Genomic DNA, 8,739 nt, shown 5'->3' with positions numbered 1-8,739 from the left:
TAGGTCTGTCCCTCTAGGCTTGACATAGAAACAATGCATCTTGTTCATCCCCAGCTAGAAACCCTAATTCTTTACTGAGCATGACAGGTAGCATGGTCAAATTCACTGGAGTGCACTTACTCTGGGCTCCTCATTAGTGGGTGAAAAAGAGGCATCTCTAGGCGGCAGTTCAGTCTATCTAAGATATGAATCCTCCAAAATGTTTTAAACAGCTCACCACTCACCATTGATTGCAGAGATCACAAACAGGGATAGCTTTTTGCACATAGAAGCCTAACACAGAAGGTATTAATTGAGCCACAAGGCTTTCAGTTCTCAAGAAACTACTTCAACTCTAGTACAGACCAAACTGGTACATCAAAGAGCTCATTACTGGGTGAAGTGAGTGCTGCAGCAAAAACGTCACAGACCATAAATGTCATGAAGCAGATTTGAAATGGGTAGATTTCAAATACAACTTTATGAAACATAACTAAAACATTCTCTTAATTATTCTGGAGTTAAAAATCACAAGTTTGCTCTTGCTCCCTAAGACAGGGAGGGGCCACGTTTGTGCATTCATTTGCACAACAGGCAGCATACTGCCATTTGAAGACAGTGTAGCGATATCAATACTGCTCAAATGCAAATCATATCTTGTTAGCAGGTGTGAGGTGACAAGGTAAACCATTACACTTCTTGAAAATGCTGGAAAATATATTGCATGCAAGAGATTAAAGAGATCATTCCCCAAGGCTTTCTGTGGCACTTCATCTCTGCGCCATCCTTCCATACTGGAAAAGCAGACGAGCATCTGTTCAGGAGCCACCATTTTGCTGTGGTTGTATTGCAATCTACTACTTTGTCAATTGAGCCATAAAGAAAGAGAAATTATTGTAGTTGCTGTAAGGGGTTGTATTGAAAATTTTTGGCACCCCAAAGTTTAAGGAAAATAAAGGCAGTTACTTTAGGTCACACTAAAAATCCATCTTGCCCAATACCCTGCCTCTGAGAGAGGCCTGAGGTTGCAGTGAATGCCTAAGGAAAAATATAGGGACAGGGTAGACAGATATGATAGTGTCCCAGAATATGTAGCTATCCTCAAAAATTGAACCTTGGACACTTCCTGAGCCAGGAATGGTTCCTATGTATTTTGTAAACCTCAATGGGTTTCTTTCAATGAAACTGTCCATGAAACACCTTGAACGTAAGTAATCTTTGAGCAAACACAACTTTATGCAAGAAGCAGTTCTACAGCCAAACCATTTCCATCGTATGCAAGACTTTTTGCTTGAAAGGCTTATCTGCCAGCTTTGTTTGATTCTTTGTAATACTTCTATAAGAATATGCAATGAACAAACAAACTCTAATCATCGTCTTGACCTTTTCTTTTTTTAAAGTTTATAAACTTCTATTGTTGTTTTCTACCTTCCCTCCTTTTTCATTCTGAAAAATTCTAGCCTACATAGTCATACCTTTTAGGGAAGCCACTCCATAATTTTCCTCATTCTTGTTTGCCTAATACTGAGCCTTCTCCAACATTACTATCTATACTCCTTTTACAATGAGGGACCAGACTGCATACCGAAGTCCAGATTGGCACGGTTTAATTGATGCCATAACGACATTCCTCAGTTGTTTCCTCAGTCTTTCCTGATAACTCATAATGTTGAATGCACTTACTGACCTCTCTTCAATCAACTGACCCTTTTCTGGGACTATCTGATTTGTCTTATGCTGACACCTGAATATTTTCTTTTTTCTATATCTTTTTAATAAAAATCCATTATTTATTCCTAAGGAAAATGAAAGGAAGGACTAACCCAATATACAATACTTCATCAATAAAGGTACTTAAACTGAACCTGATTTCAGTGCTAGACCTTTCTTCTTCAAAAAAAAAGAGATTACCAAAAACCTATAGCAATCTGCTTCACATTATGCATTTGTGATCATAATGACATTGCCGGAAGCACAAACATAGGTACCTACTTCAGGAAGGAAACTAATATTATTTGGGTTTGTTTGATTTACCTTTAAAAATATTCACTTTGAATTTTATTTCAGCATTTTCTTTCATTAACCAAAATTAGTTAGACAGTGCTGAAAAACAAAAAGCCATGTTATTTTACTTACACTTACTACTACAAAGAATGGAAAAGGTGCAGTAATGTCAGAACATGATTCAAAGAAACACAAAGTTTTGCTCAGTGATTTGTGTGATCTTAATCATTATTCAGACAAATGGTAGGTACCCAGGAGAATGTCCATAAATCCCCAAAGTTTCATCTATTTCATCAAGATATGGTGTGTAGTTGACAGTTTGTGGTGTTTCATTTGTAAATCTTTGGTTAAAATCTTTTAGATACAAATCTGGGAGTGCAAATAATATTTTTTGACTTGTATCAATGCTCTGTTTTTTTCTTTTTATTTTCTTTTTTGCATTTAGTAATTCATCAGAGATTTCATTATATCACACAGTTTCTTGGGCACATAAAAACTGATGGAATCATGGTCATAGATGCTAACTGTATGCGAATTTGGGGCATGGAAACAAAATACTAATTATCATATAATCAGGACGTAAGATCAAATCTAAGGGAAGGAAACAGATTCCAGGAACACATTCAACATCTATGCATAATGTAAATACAAAGGGCAAAATCTGACCTACTGAAAGTCAGTAAAAAGCTCTGCTGATACCTAAAATAGCTGAAAAGGCAGTTTAGATGGTAAATCTTCCCACTATGGCATTCTGCAGTGCTTTTCACCTTGAACACATGTACCTACCCCTGAAAGGATAGAGCTAATTGTTGATGAGATACATTATGAAATATGGTAATAAATTCTTTTTAATGCTTTCATAACCCAGTTCAGGACAATGGTATTTTTTTGTGGAAAACAATATTCTTTCTAATGACATCACCTATGAGAAGCATTCAGTATTCTTTAGTACCTTCCCAAAATTCTTCTGGGTGATAATTCCAGGAATGTACCAAAAACATAATATGCTTTGGAGAATTAAAGAGAACAAGATACCCCTACAGCTCTGTATATATCATAATATTGACCTCTATTATCTGACCTACAGAGAGCATTATGAATCTATTGACAGTGCTGGCAAAAAAAACACTATTTCTCCAAATATCTGTTTTACACATGCAACCTTTTTCTGTTACAGAATCTCAGGGATCAGAATTCTAATCCAATCTGCCCAGCTGTGCACCATTTATATAGTAACCATATCTCTGTTGTCTGTAACATATGGCTACATTACGCTTCTTTACCCACAGGTCTGCAAATATGTTCAGGATCTGCTAATTGACACTCGTCTTAGATGGGTAACTCAGAACTTAAAACACAATTTAATTCATATGCTGCTATGTTCTATTCAGACAAGTCATTATATCAGGTGGTGCCTACTGCATATCATGTAAAATCCACCCTCACACTGCCCAGACAAATAGAAATGTCATGACGAAAATGGAGTTATTAATGAAGTACCATTTACACTAATAGCCCCATTTGTATAGCATACCAGGCTAAGTTTATCATATTACTTCACTAATTCTCTGGTCTGGTCTCATTTAGCAAAGGATATATATATTTTTTTAATTCTGATGATTTTTTTCTGTCATCAGCTCTGCACACAGCAAAAAGATGAAGGGAAGTATTTGAAAGCAGGTGATGTACCAAAAGAGACTTTGTTTATAAAATGGCTCTTTACAATCACAAACGCTGTGCATCTTTTTCCAATGTCTATCCTTTACAAGACATTTTGGACCAAATTCATTCCAGGCTCAATTGTACTGATTTCAGCTGAGTCATACCTGGAAGGAATTTGGCCCTTTGTGTTCCTCTCAACACTCGATTATCACTTGTAGTCTGGATTAAAAGTTCTTTTCCTCATCTCACAGCTCTTCTAATCCTTCCTGTGACTCTATTTCTGTTATGTGAAACGTTATCACATTCTACTGACTGATGTTCTTTCTGATGTGTGTTGTTATGTATTAAGCCTATTAATCCCTTGGTATTTTTGTATGTTATTGTAACATAGGCACATAATGTGTACTTCTTTCTTTGTAATAAAGAAAAAGGTTAAATGCTATAACTGCAGATAATATTCAAAAACTTCAGCTTCATGCCTCTCTGATCCATATTTGGCCAAAAAATCATCTCCAGCTTCTTTGAACATAATCAAGTAATTATTTTCCCCAAAGCCTATTTAAAAGGACCTCGCTGACCAAGATTGTAAAACAAGGTATTCTTTTGAATGAAAAATCCAGAACTTTTATCGCAATGTTTCCATTTCAGGTGCTTCCCTGAAAATGGGCATATTTCACTATAATTATATCTTATTTGCGAGTCCTTTCAGATCCAACCACACAGGCTGATAAACAGTTACAACTTTGATACAGGTCTATGAAGTAATGCTTCCCCAAGTATTATTTTTATTGTTTTATGCTGGCTTTGATCCCCTGCCAGCCACCCCTTTCCTGATCTGTGAACTCCTCTTCGTATCTGTGTCTTAAAAGCTGCCAAAGGAAAAAAAAGAAAGCAATGCATCAAGAGAAACCAAGAAAAACCTAACTAAGCAGAGAAAACACAAAAGAAACTCCCAGAGTAAGAGGTAATGACTAGTGATATCTTCCATATGAATCCTCTTTCCACCTGATCACTTATATCATCAAAACAGTATCTTGTTCTCACTATATATTCATGTCTTTGCTGTATTTTTTTAAATATTATTTCATCCCATGCAATATTTCTCATTTTTATATATTTTTGATAAAAAATAGCATCAGCTAACAGTAAGCAAGTAAATAAAATAAGTTATGTGTTAAGGTAAAAGATGAAGAAAAAGCCATAAATAAAAAATAAACAGAAAATCTCTGAAGAATGAATTGTTATTTAGAGGACATGATCTGTGTCTTTCCACAGAGCACTAAAGGAAAACAACAGAAAAAAAAAAACCTAAAGTAATGCCTAATTGGTTGTTTATATCGGCCTCAGACTCCATGGGTTTTATTATTTTGCAAAGAGCTATGGGATGCTTATGAACTCTTTTGCTGGAGGGCATGAATGTTTCCCATCTACTACTTTTCTTTCAGGGCAAAGGCTACCTTATGGCTCTGCAAAATTATAGGCCTGTGCAAGGAAAGGGAATTCTCTAGCTTGAGCTGTCCATGAATCAGTATGAATTCCCCAGGAAATCATAATTATGAAGGAAACAGAAGTAAGAAGTCAGGGATTCACTTCTTTTTCATCAAGGTAGGTCTCAGTAAGACAGAAAAAAAGGGTTGGTCTACCACGGTACAGAATGCCCTGCTCTTCACCCCGATGAGAGTTATGCTCTAACCATCAGAGACTACTTCAGTTTCTGAAACCTTGGAAAAAGGATTTTTATTATGTCGATGCTTCCTCTTTATCTTGCTGCATTCTCCAGTATTGTGACAATTTTTGCTTGGTAATTATTTCAAAAATCAAAACTACTATTTAACATGAAACAAGTGGTGGAAAACACCTTTCTAGCAATGAAGAGTCACCAAATATTGATCTGGGTAGCCAGAAGGTCAAGGGAAGTGAATTTTTCCCTCTGTTCAGTACTTAGAAGATCACATCTGGAGTCCAGTGTTGAGCCCCTTGGTCTGAGAAGGGTATTGACAAAGTGAAGATAGTACAGAAGAGGAGCAATACAATGGTTAGGGGGCTGGAGCACATGATATACCAGAAAAGGCTGAAGAAACTGGGTTTTCCTAGACTCATAAGAAGGCTAAGGGATGATCTAGTTGCTCTCCTCAACTACCTAATGCTGAATTACAGAGAAGACAGAGGCAGACCCTTCTCCTGGGTTCTGGAATAGGTAGATTACCCAGAGAGGCTGTGAAATGTCCATCTTGAGCTCCAGGCCCTAAGAAACTTCATCTAACTACAAAGCTAGCAAGCACTGCTTTGAGGAGAGACTTGGACTAGAGGACCTTCAAGGGTCTCTTCCAACCTTAAATATTCTATGCTTCCACAAAGTACAAGGACCAACATTCAGAACAACCTGAGTGGCTATTCTGCTAATATACTCATCAAAACACAGTCTTCCTTTATTCATATGACCAAATAATTCAGTTTCATAGCTCTGTTATTTTTTCACAGTGCACCTCACTACTGTAAAACATTTTTCAGATGCAGATTGAAGCTTCTCCTCAGCTTCATTAGCTGGCTTTGAAAATGGCATGATAATCTACAAAACACACCATGCCATATTCATTATTACTTTAACTAATTAAAGTCTTACTCATGCAGTTTAGGCACAACCCTACAGTGGAATCTCTGCTTCCTGGACCTCCCTAGTGCACAAGAGGAATTTGTGTATTATTAATTATTAATATAAGTTTGTATTACATGAGCATCTTGAGGCTCTGTTGTGCAAGGCAGTGCCTGAACCCATGCTTGGAATGATACTACTCATCACTGACAAATTAACAGTTGAAAGAGAGAAAATAGGAAAACTGCAGGAAAAGAAAATGAAAGTACGAATCTACAAATGGGAAAATGAGGCTGACAGAGTTGCTTAAAGGCGCCTAAGACATTAACCCAGGCTATATGCAGGAGCCAGGCAGATATTCATTGAGGATATTCTCAATGGTTTAAACACAGGACCGTTTCTTCCTGTCTCTTCTGCCCTTCTCCATGATGTACCAGCTAGCTCCCTTGAGGAAGGAAGAAGCAGTCATAGCTCTGGCTATCCTGCATCAGTTTACAGGAGTAGGGAGTAATATTGTCTTTGTTTCCTTCTAAAATAAATTCCAGTTTCTGGCAAATCATAACTAATATTGTCTCTCTGTTTATTAATCAAGTGAGGCAGAATGGATTCTCCCCACAGGAGACACTTACCTGCCTATCCACACTCTTCCATAGGCAGTGGTGAAAAATAGCACTTTCAGGCAGCAGTTCATCCGACCTAATTTTGACCTCTACATTAGGATCAGATAAACTGGATCTTTCTTTACATACACTATGGAAACAGTCTAGCTAGGTTAACTAGCACAAAAATTTACAGGGAGTTTACATATAGTCAGATGAATCTCACTGTCATAACTAGGTGATTGCAAACTTAGTTAAAAATCCCTCATAAAAAGCAATTGGCTACTTCATCCAAAGTCTGTCTCTTGGCTAGTACTTCTGGGACCCAAACCCTCTCTTGGCATTTCAGGTAGACTCCTCAGCCTATATTTATGTCAGCTGCTCCAAAAACTGCCTCCTCACCAACAAAAGACCCCAACACACTCAGTAACTTTTAACCACAAACTTCATTTAAGATGAGGTACATGACATTGGTTTCTCAAACAGTAAGTAGTGAACATAAAAACATAACTCTTTACAGTAGTGACCAAGCAACACACAGTGAGGCTCACCTCTGCAGCAGTATGAATCAAATGGCTTCCATTTATCTATATTTACCAGTTCCTTAACAATTGTATCATGCATGTTCCCATCTGTTTTCATGCCGATACAGTCATTCTTAGTTGGTTAATTATTTCAATCATGCACTCAGTATGACTCCAGTTGCTATCACAATATGCATATTTCTGCACTTGTCTCATATCTCCAAATGTTAGATGTAGATATTCTCACATCATCCTCCTACAGTATACACACAGACTGTGTGTATAACTTTGTTAACCCAATGGACAACAAAAATCTTGCTCATTAGTCTACTGTTAATCTGATTATCAAATAACCATCACTTCAGTGGCACAGCTACAATAAGTAGCTTTCCTAATCTTTAAATCTACACAGTACTGCTTCAACCTACAACAATATTATCAAATTCAGTGTAGCATAACACTGACAAGCCCCACAACAGAAATAATGTCATGAGTTTATTAAAAAATAGCAGATATTTCTGTCTGGTTTTGCTCATAGAAGTTGTCTGATTCATTATACCAAAGATCAGAAGCAGTCTGCTGTGTGCTCCTAATTTTTGATGTTGATGTTGATATTAATTTTCCAGCTCATAACTATTTTAGGAATCTATGTCCAAAATTTTGATTCAAAACCTTCCATCAAAAAGTCTGAGACTCAGTATTGATGTGTAGTCTTACTTGTGGTCAAATCTCTGTCAGGAACATACCAACCATCCACCTTTAACCAGTCTAACAAAAGTGCAGCCCAGAGCCATCTTAAAAGAAAGGAAGAGTTTTCTCCACTATGTTATAGAAATAGCACCATGTATGAAGCGGATCTTTTCAAAAATGGCAACCCTAATCCTTATTCACAAACTTTTTCCCTGCTTATTTACCTCCAGGGTCCAATTCAGTAAGTATTCTCTGAAACTGGCTTACTGATGGGATTTCCTGCATGGTAACAATCAGAGGATGCAGGACAGTGGCAAAAAGATTCATGCAAAATGTAGACAACATATATGCAGTTGATCTCCTTCCCAAAAGGAAAGTTTCTGAGACATTTGAGGTTTTGCTTTATGCTTCCCCACCCCCTGCCCCAAAACCTCAATGAAAAGGAAGCTCTGGTTTCTATTTTATTTTATATTAAATTCAAAATGAACAATACTGCTTTGGCAGTAGAAACTATGAGCATCTTATGGGTATTAATATGGAGCCAGATCAGGAATTTATCAGCTTTTAGCCTAATCCCCAGTCCAGGTAACCCAGATAGAGTAGATATAGCCTTCATCACCTAAAAACCTATTACCCAAAACTTATAAACTTTCAAATTCCAAACTAATTCAAGGTACAAAACTTTTAC

This window comes from Dromaius novaehollandiae, chromosome 1 (assembly GCF_036370855.1).
Source record: "Dromaius novaehollandiae isolate bDroNov1 chromosome 1, bDroNov1.hap1, whole genome shotgun sequence".
Taxonomy (NCBI): Eukaryota; Metazoa; Chordata; class Aves; order Casuariiformes; family Dromaiidae; genus Dromaius; species Dromaius novaehollandiae.
The sequence above is the reverse complement of the archived record's forward strand: the minus strand, read 5'-3'. Positions refer to the sequence as shown.